The following is an 18,857-nucleotide window of genomic DNA, read 5'->3' as shown; positions in this document are numbered from 1 at the left end:
TAGCAGAAACTCCTCACGGTCCTGAGCACAGACAGAAAGACACACATGAGCACACGTAACGAACTGACAATGAACACTAAACACGTAGCACTTATATAGTCACGATGATGTATATCAGCTGGCGAATAATCAATCCAGCGGAGTGACGTAAGGCCACGTGACCAAAACAATACACATGGGCCACAAAAACAAAACAACCCCACATGATCACACAGACATTCCGGAAGAGCGCACAAACCTGCAACCGTGACATTACCCCTCTCTCAAGAGCACCTCCTGGTGCTCCCAGAAGCGCTTACCTGGCGATTGTAATCATCGATAAGAGAGTGATCCAATATGTCCTTTGCAGGGACCCAACTCCTCTCCTCCGCACCATAACCTTCCCAGTCCACCAAGTACTGAAATCCTCGCCCCCTCCGTCTTGAGTCCAGAATGCGCTTAACCGAATAAACGGTCTCCCCGGATTAATCGCCGTATGAAAAACGGGCTTTAATTTGGAAACATGGAACACGGGATGAATTCTCCTGTACGCTGGAGGAAGTTTGAGGCGGACTGCCACCGGACTAATGATCTTGATGACAGTGAATGGGCCAATAAATTTGGGTGCAAGTTTATTATATACGGAACGCAAGGGAATATTCTTAGTTGAAAGCCACACTTTTTGACCGACGACGTAAACGGGAGGCTTCGACCGGTGGCGATCGGCTTTAGCCTTGGTGCGCGCACCCACTTGGAGGAGGGTCTGTCTGGCCCTGTTCCAAGTGCGTCGACACCTCTGGACAAAGGCGTGGGCGGAGGGGACCGCGACTTCGGATTCCAGACTGGGAAAAGCTGGTGGCTGGTAACCTAAACTACACTGAAACGGAGAAAGGCCCGTAGCCGACACTGGTAATGAATTGTGTGCGTACTCCACCCATGGGAGCTGCTGACTCCAAGAGAAGGGATTCTGGGAAACCAAACAACGTAACATGCGCTCGAGATCTTGGTTTGCCCTTTCGGTTTGTCCGTTACTCTGAGGATGAAACCCAGAAGAAAGACTTACAGTCGCTCCCAATAAATGACAAAATTCTCTCCAAAATTTAGAGACAAACTGGGGCCCCCTGTCAGAAACCACGTCCGTCGGGAGGCCATGAATGCGAAAGATGGATTAATGACAGCATCCGCTGTCTCTCTGGCTGAGGGTAATTTGGGCAGAGGAATAAAATGAGCTGCCTTCGAGAACCGGTCCACAACGGTCAAAACAGCCGTATTGCCACCAGACGGCGGGAGCCCGGTGACGAAATCTAGCGAAATGTGCGACCAGGGTCTCGAAGGCACTGACAGCGGCTGAAGGAGTCCAGCAGGAGGGCGATTAGAAGTCTTAGAAACAGCACAAACGGAACAGGCCAAAACAAACTCGCGTATGTCCCGTGCCATAGCTGGCCACCAGAATCGCTGTTTAACTAAAAATAATGTACGACTCACCCCCGGATGACAAGCCACTTTGGAGGAATGTCCCCATCGAATGACGTCAGACCGAATCCCCTCCGGCACAAACAAACAACTGGGTGGGCATCCGGCCGGGGGCGTTACCCCATCCAGGGCTGTGCGGACCCTGCTCTCGATCTCCCATGTCACAGCAGAAATACAAATCCTCTGGGGAACGATGGGCTCAAGAGACGTATTGCGCTCGGAAGAATCAAAAAGACGGGATAACGCGTCGGGTTTGATGTTTTTGGAACCCGGCCGATAAGAGATGGTAAAGTCGAAACGTCCGAAAAATAATGCCCACCGAGCCTGCCTGGAGCTGAGTCGTTTGGCGGACCTGATGTATTCGAGGTTTTTATGATCGATCCAAACGATAAAGGGAACCCCCGAACCCTCCAACCAATGACGCCACTCCTCTAAAGCGAGTTTGACCGCCAACAACTCCCTATTACCAATGTCGTAGTTTCGTTTTGCGGGAGATAATCGATGAGAGAAAAACGCGCATGGATGAATTCTGTCATCAGAGGTGGCGCGCTGGGACAGGATAGCGCCCACCCCCACCTCCGACGCATCAACCTCCACCACAAACTGCCGGGAGGGATCAGGTGTCACTAGAATGGGAGCTGAAACAAAGCGGCTCTTCAGATTGGAGAATGCAGCCTGTGCTGCACTCGACCACCTGAAGGGAGTTTTGGAGGAGGTCAAGGACGTCAGAGGAGCGGCGAGCTGGCTGAAATTGCGAATAAAACGATAATTTCGTGAAAAACGAAGCCCCCTGCAGACGCTCGAACGCTGAAGACATCAGCGGCAAAGGATACGTATTCTTCACCGTGATGCTGTTCAGCCCTCGATAGTCAATGGAGGGTCTAAGAGACCAATCCTTCTTTTTCACGAAAAAGAACCCCGCCCCCGTCGTGAAGAAGAGGGCCATATGATCTTGGCCGCTAGAGAATCAGAAATATATTTCTCCATGGCCTCCCTCTCAGGAATAGAAAGAGAGTATAACTTGCCTTTAGGCGGAGACGTACCTGGCAATAAGTCTATTGCACAGTCATAGGGACGATGAGGAGGCAGAGAAGCAGCTCAAGACTTACTAAACACTCTCTTCAGGTCGAGGTACTCACTGGGCACGTTTGACAGGTCCATGCGCACTGGTGTGTTAGAACAGTCTGTAAAAAAAATGAAATGTGATCAACATGATTTCCAGACGTGATCAGCTTTATGGGTTTAGTGGAGTGAGTGATGGTGGGAAGGGAAAGTCCGCTGAGTGCGCGTACTGCAATGGGTTGTGACAGTGCAATAACCGGAAGTTTAAAACTGAAAGTGAAACTAGAGTCAATGAAGTTTCCCTCCGCCCCGGAATCGACGAGCGCCTGTGTGTCTTGAGTTCTGGAACCCCATGATAAGGAGACGGGCAGAATTGTGGCAGACGTAGAGGAGAGGATTTGTCCAAATTAATTTCACCCATCAGTAACCTCTTACCTACTGATGGGTGTTGACTTTTACGGGACAGGAAGCCACCCGATGCCCCGCCCCACCGCAGTAAAGACAGAGTCCCTCCGTTCTTCGCCGGCGCTTCTCCTGTACGGACAAGCGGGATCTGCCCAACTGCATAGGTTCCGGGTCAACGCTCCCAACTTCCGGTGCCATCGGAGACCGGCGTGTCAGGGACAGGATCCGGAAACCTGTTTTGCCGCATGCGACTCTCACGGCGAAGCAGTCTGGAGTCCACCCAGATGGCCAAATCCACCAGCTCGTCGAGAGTCTTGGGAAGATCTAGGGAGTAGATCTCATCCTGAAGACGATCAGAAAGGCCATGAAGGAACATGTCCCATTGAGCCTCCGCGTTCCAGCCGGATTCAGCAGCCAAAGTGCGGAACTCAATGGAATAGTCCGCCACGCTCCGATTCCCCTGGCGAGCTCAGCGAGGACTCGAGCAGCCTCTCTCCCAGAGGCGGCCCGATCAAAGACCTTTTTGAGTTCCTTAGAGAACAGGTCGAACGAAGAACAACAGGGTAATTTCTTCTCCCATGCTGTGGTTCCCCATTGAGCAGCCCTTCCCGAAAGGAGGGTGATTACGAATGCCACCTTGGACTGCTCTGAGGAAAACAAAGATGGCTGCAGGGAGAAGTACAGGGAGCATTTGGACAAGAAGGACCGGCATAAGTGAGGCTCCCCAGCATAGCAGGTCGGCGGAGGAAGGCGAGGCTCAACTGAGCGACCAACGCCAACGTTAGCACTGGCAGTCACCGGCGCAGGTATCACCTCCGGAACTGGTGCAGGCTCCTCTTGTGTTGCTCCGGAAATCAGCTATTGGACCTGAGTAGTCAGTAATGACACCTGACCAACCAAGGTCTGGATAGCCTGTGCAGTCGTGGCCAAAGCCTCATCCTGGCGATCAATCCTGGCGTTGCTAGTAGTAAGGAACTCCGATATCTGTGAAGCACTCGCTGGATCCATGGTAAAGGTCAGTTCGTTTTGTCACACTCAAATAAATGTTCGGAAAGATCCAATTGCGAGTGAACAAAGAAATTTATTAGACACAGTCAAACTCAAAAAACAGGTGCAACAAAAGAGTGCGGTGCTAGGGCTAGGGGAACAGGACAGGAATCAAACTGGAAATCAGGCTCTAGCAGAAACTCCTCACGGTCCTGAGCACAGACAGAAAGACACACATGAGCACACGTAACGAACTGACAATGAACACTAAACACGTAGCACTTATATAGTCACGATGATGTATATCAGCTGGCGAATAATCAATCCAGCGGAGTGACGTAAGGCCACGTGACCAAAACAATACACATGGGCCACAAAAACAAAACAACCCCACATGATCACACATTGCGGAAGAGCGCACAAACCTGCAACCGTGACATGAACTCGTATGAATTAACCACTAAACTGACAAACTGTAACAATGGTAACATTTTCCTGATGGGATCAGGCTGTAATGCCACATATACATTGACTTGACATCTGAAAATAAATAATTGTATATCTAAAGAGCAATATTATGAAATAACACATTGTAAAAGCAATCAGTGATTTGTTATGCACACTAAAAGTAGATGGAACTAAGAAACGCACTGGATGTGAAATCCATTGTATTGAGATATGGTTATGACTGTTATCGTCTAGGGGCGAGACTGCTAAACATGATCACAAGCAAAAAAAAAATGTGATGCCTTGTTGTTAACTGAACAACTGATTACTGAACTAACAAATTCTGGCTTCACTTTTGAAAGGATTTTAAGCCATCGTTATGATGGAGCAAATGTTATGTCTGGAAAACAAAACTGGTATAATGCCAAAAATTCTGCAAGACTAACTGCCCAATGTGCATTGTTTTAACCACCAGCTGCATTTGGTGGTGGTAAAAGCAATTTCATCTGATAGCGAGCTAGAAGATTTTCTTAATATGTGCAATTCTCTCTACTTATTTTTTTTCATAAACCAACAAAAAAAAAAGATATACTTCTTAACAAGAGATGGACTGGCCACCTCGCTACAGTTTCAGTTATGTGAAATGTGGTGACAGAATAACTCATTGTGTGCTCCGCAAGATTAAATCAATTTACTAATACAGGACAGATGTCGGACTTTCAGATTACAAATTTACTGGGTCTCCTTGATCCTCCAAATAAATTGTTGCAATCATCTGCATTGAGCACTGTATACAACTTTATTAATGGTGTGATAAATGCAATAAATTTTAACTGCCACTCTTGCCAGTTTTTCATCGTTTGAGAAAAATGTAATTTGGATATATTGATATACAACAGCAGTTTCACAAAAAAAAAAAAAAAGTTTAGGAATTTAGATATAGAAATAATAAAAGCACCTTTGTGTTATTTTTATGCACATTTTTTGATCAAGCATACTGATCGCCTTTCAGGTCCAGGACTCCCCACTGCTGCCTCCACACCTGTTGTGATCTTTGAACTATTCAATGTTGTTCTGACTGGACTACCCATTATCCAAATGAAACTTGACTCTGTACTCATATATCTGCTATTCTGCTGGAGTTGTCATATCTCTGCCCTGCTGGCCTCAGATGTTCTGTTTGACTAATGAAACTTGATATGTTACATGTCACATCTTTATTTTTTTATCTTCTTACCCCCCTTAGAGCTTCTAAAAGATGCATTTAAGTGATAGTATCAACTTACAGTTTGGGTAGTTCGATTATCCATCAAGAAGCCCCACCAAGGATGATGTATGCAACTGAGCTTTCATGTACAGTAGCTTTTCATTTGGCGCAGAAACCATTATCCGTCAAAGATTAGGTGATGTGTATACATCATCAGTATATTACGGCATTTAGTCAGTAATTTAAGATGTAACATAACAATTCTATAAATAAGTGAATAAATAAATAAAAAAAGAACATTTAATCCCCCCATGAGATTTAAAATGACACTCTTTAGCTCATTAATATTCATGACCATTCCAAATATGGTCAGAGTCAAGTATTTCTTTCCTGTGGTTATAAATAAGCTTATAAAACTGGTTCTGGAGAAATTTTGCACAGACCTAAGTCATACATTTTTAAATAGTAAACATACAAGATACAGTGTCAAGATTCGTTGTTTTTATTTCTACCATAGAATAATAACAGTTCTTTTATTCGAATAAAAACTATTATAAAAACCATTTAAACAAAACAAAACAAAATAAGGTTAAAAAACAAACAAAAAAAACTTAAAAACAAGAAGAAGTGTGGTTTATTTATAAATAACTAGAGTTTTCCACTCCAGTCATCTTTGTCTTGAAGAATTCCCCCTTCCACCCCTACTCCTCCCCTTCTCTCACAGGGCAGCATGGTAGCCCAGTAGTTAGCTGGTCTTTGTTTCTGTGCGTTTGCATGTTCTCCCCATGTTCACATGAGTTTCCCCCGGGTTTCCCAGTTTCACTCCACCATCCAAAGACATACACAATAAGTAAATTGACTACTCCAAATTAACATCTTAAGACAACTCTTAGCCAGACATATTTCAGCACGTTCACAAGCAGGGTAGTTCTCGAGACATACCTAAGCTCAAACTGTCCTCTCTTCAAACATGAGGGAGCCCCGGGCTAGAGGATATTCTGAGCTCAGGGCTTTCTCCCAGGACAGCATGCCAAATACACTTTATTATCAATCATCAGTTAAGTGTGAAGTCTTGAAATGAATTAATTATTAAATGAATGAATGATTCTGAATTTATCTGGAAATGCAGCTGCAATACATCAATAAAGATAATTATTTTAGATATTTAATTGCTATTTTGAGCACTGGGGTCACTAAATGATGGCTAAATGAACAACAACAACAACAAAAGGATTTTCTCTTATAGTGTGCATTCCAACACATTTCCTGTTGTCAATTATTGCATACATTGCAATAAACTGCATTGACCGGCAAAGCAGTAAACCTTTTTATAAATGCTAAAATGCGATAAATGTGTGTGGTTATCCCAATTTGGATTTAGCTTACGTGCAACCAGCGTTAATCGAAAGCATACACTTCTTCCCTGCAGCAAAATACCCACACATCAGCCATGCATGAAGACTCATCTACCCACACATACACCCTTCTGCTCAACAAAGCATACAGTCTCTAACAGGACCACAGAGACCAAAGTGTATGTGTGTGCGGTGTGTGTGTCAGTAAAGGTCAAACGCCATACAGGCATCTGTGTCGACACAGTGACCTTTGCTTCACTCCTCTCCTCGTCTAAAAAATGAAGCCACAGAGAGTTTATATCACAGCATCAGACCACACTGAGGCTGAGAGAGCAAACACTCAGGGGAAATGGAGATTCATGAGCTTGATGACAAATGGCTAAGAGGTCACAGATATTCTGGCTTATATAAGAGATGCCTTGAAATAATTAAGCAAATGTGTTACTGATTAGCAAAAACATAAATGAGATGTTTTAAAGTGTGTGGGGTGGGGAGGCTAGAGTGTATTTTTAAGGCTTGGTTGTGTTTATAAGGTGCAAAGCAATGTGTGCTCATGCTTTATTTTTAAAGAAAAATGTTATTTTTTCATACGTATATCTTACTTTGATTGTATACAGCTACTCAGCTAACATGAAAACGGCATATTTCCTAGTTCCTCCAAAAGCCGCCCTTAAGAGGCTCTGATTGGTCAGCTAACATAATGTGCTGTGATTTACGGATTGGCTCCATGTCACCAGGAAGAGTCACGTCCAGTCACTAGTGCTGTACCTATGCTGTGTAAATACTGTTAGTAAGTGTAGTCGTATTAGTGTGAGCCTGAATTAAACATAAAATAAAGACATAAAATAAACAAATAAAGACTAAAATAAAATCTGACAAGTGTCTTTCATATAAATTCAGAGTATAAACATGTATAAGTACCAAAGACATTGCGGCGCTATTGAAGATTGTGTGTGTTTACAAGGGTTTGATGGATAAATATTAATTTGTAGCTAAACTGTTAACAGTGCCAAACAGCATTTCCCGTTGTTTACACCCTTGTTCACGTCCTTGCTATAACATACCATTAACACTAGAAACTGTGCATGTAACAGATCAATTTTAACAAATAAAAATACTTATAATCTTGTGGCTCACAATCACATGTGTGGCTCACAACTTCTTCTATTGTGGCTGGAGATGTTCCTCCTTTGAGGAGTTTTTAGCTGAATTCAGCACTGAACTGGGGGAGATTCTGGAAGCTCTCCTTTGTCAAATGCTAGCTCTTTCTATTTTTTTATAATTCACTGGAACATACCTAAAATTGAATTGTTAACACTAATCTCTTTGTGTCACATCCTTTGGAAGCCCATAGGACAGAAACAGAACAAGCTCTGTGCAAATAGTAGCATTTGGACAACATGTAGGCTTTCTCTGCTATAACATTAAAGTGCCTCTGATAATGCCCCTTCACTGTGTGTGGTGTATGCACGTAACCTGTTGGGTTTGTGATCTCACTAACCCTGATGTAGTTGTAGTCACCAAACGTTATTAACTGTAGCCTTTGCTAATCTAAATCTGTAAAAGCCAATGTCTCCCTTTGCATTGAACTTTGGGCATATTCCATTCAGAGATGTTGTTTATGTTCACACAGCTACAACATCAACTAAGGTTTAAAATATGATATCGTAGTGGACCACCCCTTTAAGCTTAATGCAAATTACAGGTTTTCACAGTTTCAAAGACACTAAACCTTATTCCCCGGACCAGATTCTCATTACACTCAAAAATGTTGGGTTGTTGCAAGCAGATGTTCAGTTAAATATGGAAAAACACAAGAATTGAGTCAAATAATGTCATATAAATTGAACTGAAACACAACGTTGAATTTTGACATTCCTCTCAAAAACAGCTAAACAGAAAACAGTTTATTTTTTGTTAAAGGAATAAAAAGTGAAGTAGAACAGATATACAGACAATATAATGAAAAACAAAGCTTGGAAAACAGAAAAGCCATGGATGAACATTTAACACATAATTTGGATTTAAAGAGAGTCATTTGAGTTGCTATATAGAGATCAAAATACTGATTATCCAGTTGCATCCACTACTAATGAGGGATTTCATATATAATTTAAGCAATGTTTTTAATGGCGTAAAGGAGTAAAGAGAAAAAAGGCTAAATATCAGTTAAGAGATGTCATGCGTGTAGATACTGTTAAGCTGACAAGCCTCTGCAATGTAATAAAATTGGAGTAGCGTAAAGTCACCCAACAGCAATTTGAAAGACTCGTGGATGCATGAATTCTTTTGTGACTTAAGTTACTAAGTAACTTTTTCATCAAGGGTTTTCCAGAGATTCGTCCAGGTTTGGATCAGGACTGGCTATATGAATATATCTGTATTTTCATCTAATTACATTACTAATGTCACAGGGCTTATTGTCCTGCATGAAAATTGCTGGCTGATTGGGTGAATGCAGGGAAAGAAATAAAGTTATCAAAGAAGTGAATGAATTTATTATCTTGGCATAACTCTAGATATTAATTTAAAATTTGATAGCCCTGTTAAAAATACATGTGTACATGCACACAATGACATTCTCTCACTTGACGTATTGCATTACATCATGGTCACAAGCCTCTTTAACTTCATTGAAGCCTATTGACTCCATATTGAAACAAGCAGTTAAAATTATGGACTTAAAGCCTATGTGATGACGTCATTGTGAAGTTTTCTGTAAACATAATATTTTTAGTTTTGATAGTTTTATTAAATTTAATTACCTTAAATAGTTTTTTCAATGTTGAAAGAATCATGTTGCAATGCTGTTTTCTGATCTAATCAGCAGGCATCAAACCTCTCACAGAGTCACACGGGCTACTGCTAATAGTGACTGTCTAATGCCAAAGTGTAAGACCTCATTTGGTCAATCTGTTTTCTCTGTAAAGGGAGCCAAACAGTGAAATTATTTACCTATAAATATTTTAGTAGTGTTCTTAAGAAGTGGTTAAAAACAATACAGCAGTGTTTGCCCAAATAGTCTTCTATTAGTTTGTTGGATCATGTCGCCTTTTCTTTTGTCTTTAGTAATTTTATGTAAAGAATTATAATGTTGTGTATTATATATATATATATATATATATATATATATATATATATATATATATATATATATATATATACACACACACACACACACACACACACACACACACATACATACATATATATATACACACACACATACATACATGCCAACGCACGCCTCCCACCAGTGCCTATATATAGCCATATCACACTGCTACTCGTGTGATATTGCTCATATATACATACATATACATATACATATACACATATATATATATATATATATATATATATATATATATATATATATATATATATATATATATATATATAGCCCACAGTCAGTGCAAACCTCTCATCTGTGTCTTTAATCTTTACCAGTACATGTAACCTCTAGTTTAAAAGTAATTCCATCATTACGAGTTCATAATAGTCCATAAGGTGTCACGGTCTCAGGTGGGGAAAAGGAGCGAGGACCCAATTGCAGATAAATAAGGATTTTATTATGAAATACAAATAAAACAAAAAGGCAAAACAAACAACCCAGAGAGGGAAAAACACTATTAAAACAAATAAACAAACAAACTTGACTGGGCAGGCAAGACAAGGCAGGACTGGAACCAGCAGGACAGGGGAAAGATCGACGACGAACTGGCACAGAACAGAAGACATGAGGAGATTATAAGCAGGAACAAATTAACACACAACAGATGAACATAATTAACTAATAATGGGTTAACAAGTGGGGTGGGACTAGACAATAGACCGTAGAGCGCATGACAGCGACAAGACAAGCCATGCCCTCACATAAAACAGGACAAGAACATGCAGCCAATGAGAGAACTCATTAACCGCATGTTCATGACAACACAAGCACGTGACCACAATGTAAACACAGAGCCACAACAGATGAAAGACACGAGCACACAATGAATGAAAACACTCACCGTGTGCTCACACACGCAGCGTGCATGTTTCATCCCAGCGCCGAACAAAACCGTAACCAACTGGATTGACATGCTGGGAATGAAACACCATGCTGCAAACAGACGAAAACACAAACACGAGTACAAGAGCACGCGCGTCAAGCGGGAGCGCGCACACTCTGTGTACACCCATGACGGCGCGCACACAGACACACAATGACAGAAACAGGGCCAGACAGAGCTAGTGTCCGAGCTCTTCCACCAAAAAAAGAATTTACAAGACCATAGTGACAGAACCCTGACATAAGGTGATGATAATAGTTTAACATGGTAGTTTTTTCATGTTTTAGGTTGCAGAAACATCATTTGCTGCTTTTTTTCTGGCTACTTCTTTGTTTTTTCGTGCTTCACTCTTGTGTTTGTCTAATTCTGACAGGATTGGATATCAGAGAGCTTCAATAATCATGAGTACGTTATTAATATGAGCTCAAAAAGTTAGTTTTTTCAAATATAAACGGATGTAAACTGGAGAACATGAAACCAGTATCACTTTAGATGGGCTTGTAAAACAACAACAGGACACAGCAGATTTAGTTTTTCTTGGCTTTTTGGCTGTACATCAAGACAACGACAAGGTTTGTTTGAGCTCGAGTCGACCATGGCTAGTTATTATATGTATATATTATTACGATGTAATGTCTCTGCTGTTTATTTAAAAATGGTGCCTACTTTATTTTCATTCTCCTGCTTCTGAAAGTGACGTTTCTCTGTAAACCAAAAGTGTTCTGCTGTGCATCTAGCTCCGCCTTATAGTACCCTTTGTGCCTGTTGATATCCTGTGCAAAGGGTGATCTCTGAAGAGTGAGAACACGAGCAAATGAAGGCCAAATTAATTGGCAAAGCTCAGAACTTCAGAGTGATAGTTTGTCTGACACACTAACATATTTCTGGTTCCAGACACACAGCTTCGTTCCCTATTCAGGGAACGTGGGTTATATGCGAAACAAGAACATAACATTCCCTGTCAATCATCTCGACACATCATCCACATGTCTTTTATATGCAATTACCTTCCTGTAGATTTAGTGTAGATTCAGCAGCAGATTAATCTACCATTCTCAAGTCTTTCATGCAGAGAAATCTCCTTTTCTCCTTTAAATAATTATGCATTTAGAAGTTAATTTCCAAACATATCTTGATATAAGTATACATTGTTGTTGCAGATGAAATATAACACGGAAAACATTAATCAAATATTTTCCAGTTGGCTAGCTATTACTTAATAGTCATTTATAGTCAATAGTTACCTTTACCAAAGCCTTTACTTGATGGCTGGTCTTCCGCATCTGCGGAATTTGTAGTTTATTTACACTTTTTACCTAAGTTTTTAGTTGTAATTGAATTAACGTCCAATGCACAATGTATTGTGGGCAATATTCTTGTTAAGAGTATGGTTCCACAATTTGAGTTATAACCGGAAATAGTAGACTATGTGGGAATCTTTGGCATACACTTTTTACCATACATGGTTTGGAACATACTAATTAAATTTACGAATACTATTTAGGACGGATAATATACAAATTGGGACACAGCAACACATTCACAGACACGCAATCTCAGACACGTTTCACTCAATGGAGCTAGTGACATTACTGTGAGGGGTATATTTCGAGACTGTGACTGACATATAGCAGAACAGTACCGTCTGAACCAAACATGGACAACTGATTAAGCCTCAGCACAGGTAAACAAATGGCTTAAATAAGAGAATCTGGGAAAATGTAGGTTTATTTCATAACAGAAAACCATGATGGAATTTAAACAGTAAGTGAATCATGCTTCATTTGGGTTGCAAAACTTAATCGTAAAAATCTTTTCAGATTATGGTGAGATTTTAACTGACTGAAAATTATGATTGCTGACTATATAGTTTTGATATGTTGATTTAACATGGGTTGATTGTCATTACATCATCGCAGATTTTTTTAATCCAGTTCATTAAAACAAACTGAAATGATCTGGTTCGCTGAAAAAAACGGAACTTTCACTCTGAAATGTATATCATGTATGCTGCATTCCACTTCAGCTACTTATGCTACTAGCATGAGAAGATACCTATTAAGTTAAATCGAAATACCTTTAAGTAACATGAATATGCACTTTTGGGACATACAGTACTACTGCAGTACCTTGTTAAAGGGTCATGAAACCCCCTGTCTCAACAGGGAATTTTCACACATCTGAAATGAGGAAAAAAAAATATATATATTGTAAAAGGAGTGTTTTCATATGTGTTGAGGTGGAAGTGTTGTATGTGGAAAGAGGGATGGGTTTGCAAAAATGAAAAGTTTATGTGCATAAAAACAGTTCAATTGTACACCAGCAACACAAACCCACACATGCTTAGGAGATCGAGAATTGTGTGAAAGTGGAGAATTTTCCTCACCAAATTCCCCTGAATTAGTTTTATTAATTATAGTGCAGAATTTATGAATTAATGCACAGAAACACTGAAAAAACAATGATTTCACTTTGTACTGCCAGCCAAGAAGCTCACAACGTAGAGCATATTGATTTATATTGCTTTTTAACTTTAATAGTATTATTTGTGACTGTAAAACAATAGTTGAGAGAGTATTCTCGACTGTCACTGTTAAAAATAATTTTATAAATAATACAAAGATCATATGGCCACAAATGTCATGTTGCACTTATAAAATGTGGATTGTGTTGTATTGTATTATATATTGCCACCAGTAATATTATAGTAAACTAATTAGTAACTTCTTACTTTGATGAGTTATGGTTTCTAAAATTGAAAGAGTGCTTTTGATGATAATATCTTACATGGCCATATGAATAAACAAAGTATGTTTAAGCACACACTTATTAAATTTGTGGAGACAGTAAAATCAACATGAACTGGAATTACATCTTTATTATTTTTTTTTAAGAAGACAACTGCTAATCTGGATTTCACTAATTTCAGATTCAAAAATCTTGAGCATAAACAAATTTCCCTTGCATGTTGCGCCACAGCAAGCCAACAGCTCTCACCACGTGCAATCTGCTTGATTTGTGGGGAAACAAGGGAAAACTCATTTGTGTTACCACACTTGGAAACAGAACACTGGTTAGTCCAGATTTCACCATTTCCAGGTTAAAAAAAAACTTGTGGGTAAACAAACTAGTTTTCCTTCTATGTTATTAGGCCACAGCAAGCCAACAGCTTGCACCTAAAAAGCACACCTAGAAACTGCACTGAAGACCCATGAGAAATGACACTGTAACAAGTAAATTACTCACAAGTGAGACGAAAGAGTCAGACAAAACTTTTTCATGCATATTATTGGTAACAGTTCATGTTGATTGGATCTAACTTGATTGATTGGTTCATGTTGATTGGTCACTGTGTATTAATGGTAACCATTCACTACTCAGAAACTGAGGATTTACCTCACCATGATGTTTTTTTGAAAATTCTTTCTAAACAGGAAGAACAAATTTGCTCTAAACAATGCATAACAACCAATTTCCTCTCAATAGTAAAATATCTGTGTCGTATTAGTGTTTTAAGCAATGTGGCACACATATCTGTCAACATCTCAAAATATGTGTTTTAGGGTTTGATAACCCTTTAATAATTGACTGTTCTGTTGCTCAGTTACATGCCCTGTCAATCATTTGTCACATCCACATTCCTTTCATATTTAATTTCCTACTTTATTGCAGATGCAGCAGTATGCTAATCTGCTATGCTAGTCTTTCAGACACATTTTGGGGTTTGGTTTGGGGGTTTAAGCCCCTGATGTATTGTCAAAAGTGCCTGATCTATTGGAATATGTTGCACTTAAATAAAAATGTTGTCACATGGTGTTAAAAAAAATCCCACCACAGCACTGTCTTCATTCATTCATTACTTTGAGGAGCTGAAGCTGATGAGGTAATAATACAACTTTTTTGCTAAACTAAATAGTTCTAACTACTGATGAAGCTTAATATTGTTTTCAGAGTATGAAATGTGTGTAGTTTTAGTGAAATAAAATAACTGTAAATCAATAAAATGTGCATCATATAAATGTAAATGCAAGCGAATTAGTCAGGAAAACGTAAATTGTACTAGCTTTTTAGATATGATAGAGATATCTAGACATATTTATCTAGATATGATATAGCCAGTCACATCTGTTTCTGTAATAGTTAAATCACAGCGAGTTCATGCATCTAGCATATTATTTTATAGCTATACTCTACTGAAACATGCTATGTCAGTTAGCATCGAATTATAAATCGACTTAAAAACACATAAACCACTTATTGTCACGGTTGTGTAAATGATCAGTTAAAGCCATTTTATGTTTGTTCAGATCTTATTTTCATTCAGCTACAGCAATAGCGTGATGCCTTCATCCATATTAGGGATTTCCTGGAATGTTCAACTACTTTTGTGAGGCATATATGGAATTTCTGCTCAAGTATGAATGAAACAGGCATTACATTCATTTAAAGTGCTACAATGCCCACATCAACCTATTTTGTGGAAAACTATCATATTGGACTCATACTTAAATAAATCATATTTTCAGATTTGAAGACATGCAGAAAATTACGTTGTCAAAAAAACGGAAAAAAACAGAAACTGCAAATCAGGAGGAGATAGGAGGCTCAAGAGTTATGATATGGCTCATAACAGACTTGTAAATGAGAAGTGGGTTCATTTATCAATGTTTTTTTTTTCTTTTTTTACAAGTAACAAAGCTTCACAATTTGTTGTTAAAAGACTGTCAACTAAAAAAACGTTTATTTTTTATTAAACCATTTATGATCCTATTATTAAGATTAGAGTAGATCACCTTTTGAAAGTGGGGGTATATTGGCGGGGTGAATTAGAAAATGTTTTTTTTTAAGGACGTGTATTCCTTTCATCCCTCGCAACACCACCCCTGTCATAGGGTATGTATTCGTTTATGCAACATTGTGATGACCAATGTGCCCACATAGACAGAAATAATTTTTTAAAATGGTTTGGACTGGCCCTAAATTATATTTATCTGAAAGTCTAAAAATGTTTTGTTTAAGGGTAAGGTTTTAAATGTTTGGTTTACTTTATTATAAGGACATTAGAGTGTTGTGCTAGTCACACAAATCTATAGGCCAACAAATTGAAAAAAGAAAAGAAATACTGAGTAAAACAGATCACTTTTAAACCAGATTTCATTATGTTCATTAACACAGTTAGGTAGATTAGATCTAATTTAATTACCTTTCTTGGGACTCACCCACCATCTTGAATTAATCAATTCACTTATCATTGTGATTAGCATATCCGCACTGCCTTGGTCTTTTTGAAGACAGCATATGTTTTAGAACAGCTTCTGCGTCAATAGCATGTCTGTGATGTCTTAAAAATACCGTCTAGGTAGGCAGCACACTTCATTTAGAAGCAGAGCTACAGTCCTTCCCACTTCCCTCCTGCTCTTGAACCTGCAGCCTCATAAATCCTCATAAATATCAAGCAAAGTCTGAAAATATCTCCCATGCCTCTAAAGAGAGCAGGCACAGTTCAAAGACGAGATGAAAAGGCTAAGAGAAAAAGAGAGCGTGAGAGGGGGAGCAAGGGAAAAGAACATCAAGAAGGTGCTTCTTATGAAAGGTGAAGCGTTAAATGCCCTTAGGTATCGATTTTATATCACAGTCAGATCTTAGATAGCTTTAATGGATTCTTAAAATGCAGCGAAATCTTTCCCACAAAAGAAAGCCATTTGCTTTGAAAGCGGGGAGGGAGATGAGAGAGGGAGAGACGCTGCGCTCTGAGGCCAGCATAAAGGAATATGTCAGCTGTGAAATTCACGTCACGGCACCTTGAACTAGATGAACTGGCGAGACACGCAGGACAGAGAGAGAGAAGGGGCGGGTGGGGGTAGATGGTGGACCCCAAGGGCGGCAAAAGGCTTTTTGGAGTCTGCGAGTGGGAGAATATGAGAGAGTGAACTGACAAGATTGTCGTGACTGAAACCACAGACGCCCCCTGGAGAGACAGGCATGCGTGTCAACAGAATACTGGCCCAAATACTCTCTCGCTCTATCTCTCTCTGACTGACTGGAATGATTCACTCATCTCTCCCACACTCTCACGCAGGCTCATGTCACCTCTGCTGGATCTTATTTTGGTTCTGGATATTTATTCCTGTTCTCTTCTCTGACCTGGGTAAATTCTGGATGCCAGTCATTGGCTGCGCATCCAGTTACTCCAGTTGCTAATCCTGATGTTGGTCACGGTTGATGTGCGTCACCACAGTCTCACTTCTGCATGCTTCATTTATTAACCTGTCTCTCTGGGTGTCTGCTTGCATATTTATTTATTTGCATGTGATTTAAGTTACTGGTTTATCCTCTGCCATGTATATGAAAGTTATATAGAGTAGCTATGTGGTTGTTTTTGTTGTGTCTTCATTGTTAATTCATTGGTTAAAGAAGTGTTTGAATTGACAAACGTTTTTGCAGTTCAGTGTTTTACCTCGAGGGGTCAGTAAAAGTACAGTCATTTAACCCAAATAAATTATTTTGTTTCAATGCAGTTTATCAAGTGTTGTAGCCAAAGTTCATTACAAGACAGTCATGCCTAGTTAATATTAAAAGCTTCAATGATTACACTTTGCATAGCATATTTATTGTACAGCAAGTGGAACGTTGAATTGAACAGAGGTAGAACTCCTCATCCTTGATGCAAATAATATGTTTGAAACAGTATGTTTATATTTAGCTGTAGTAGGGGTTTAGTTGATTTCTACATACATATATTATTTACAGCTTACGTGTAAAATGTCACTTGACTGTAAATTGTACTTTTAAAACATTTGTTGTTAGATTTGCAGAACATTTTTCCTAAAAAAAAAAACTAATTCTTCTTTTTTAATTTAAACGGAATTTAAACGTGTGATGATAAACTGAACTTACAGTTTCCTTATACATTTGGAATTGATATTTAATAAAATTTCCAGAAGTGTTGGTACTGTACATTTAAAGCATTTTCATTAATTTTCCTAGAACTGGAATAATATAGGATAAATGTAAAAATTACAGTAAACTCAATCTGTTATTAACATAAAATAAGGAACATTTACTTTTTTTTTTACTAAATGTTCTTTAACTTCCTAAACTTTTTAAACAGATTTGGCAGTTTTTTTTTTTTTCACAGTTTGTGGTCAAGAAGCTGCAAGAAAGTGTGTTTTTACTAGAAAAGAAAATGGAAAAGGTGTGACATGTAAAAAGGTGTAGCATAACAGGGGGAAGGGAAAACTGTTGAAAAGGAATGTCAAAGGACATGTGAAGCAATTACACCTTCATATCTAAAACTACATATCTGTATTTCTTTAATGTATAATTGTTTTTAAAGAATGAATGAGAGATTCACTGAAATACATCTAATAAAATATATCAAACAATTAATCTACTAGGGCAACACGGTGGCTAAGTGGTTAGCAGTGTCGTCTCACAGCAAGAAGGTCGCTGGTTCCAGTCCCGACTGGGCCAGTGGGCATTTCTGTACAGAGTTTGCATGTTCTCCAGTTGTTGGCTCCGGGTGCTCTGGTTTCCCCCACAGTCAAAAGACAAGCGCTATAGCTAAATTGGCTGTTATGCAGGAGTGTGTCTGAATGCGAGAGTTTATAGGTGTTTCTCAGTACTGGGTTGCGCCTGGAAAAGCATCCGTTGTGTAAAACATATGAAGAGTTTAGATGCAAAAACCTCTAAGTGCCATCTAGAATTTTATGGCAAAGAAATAAACTTTTCTTTGCCATAAAAGTAAAATTACTGAATCAAGACATAGGAGCCTGAGAAAAATGGTTATATTAGAAGAAATTTTCAGATGCACAGAAGTTTTTCCATCTGAACTTTTCATATGCTGGAATAGTGGCAGTTCATTCTGCTCTGAGGACCCCTGAT

At 39.3% G+C, this 18,857-nt stretch overlaps 1 protein-coding gene and 1 long non-coding RNA gene across 6 annotated transcripts in view; one reads left to right on the top strand and one right to left on the bottom strand.

The window, feature by feature from the left end:
- LOC147832892 (uncharacterized) overlaps positions 1-18,857 on the top strand; it is a 599,182-nt gene that overhangs the window by 524 nt on the left and 579,801 nt on the right. The window lies entirely within an intron of this gene.
- Positions 1-18,857, bottom strand: part of lekr1 (Leucine-, glutamate- and lysine-rich protein 1) — a 268,106-nt gene that overhangs the window by 8,309 nt on the left and 240,940 nt on the right. The gene's annotated exons all lie outside the window — the stretch shown is intronic.

The sequence above is a fragment of the Danio rerio genome, chromosome 18 (assembly GCF_052040795.2).
Source record: "Danio rerio strain M-AB ecotype USA chromosome 18, GRCz13ab, whole genome shotgun sequence".
NCBI classification, from domain to species: domain Eukaryota; kingdom Metazoa; phylum Chordata; class Actinopteri; order Cypriniformes; family Danionidae; genus Danio; species Danio rerio.
Note: the sequence above shows the minus strand (reverse complement) of the source record. Positions and strands in the feature narration are given on the sequence as shown.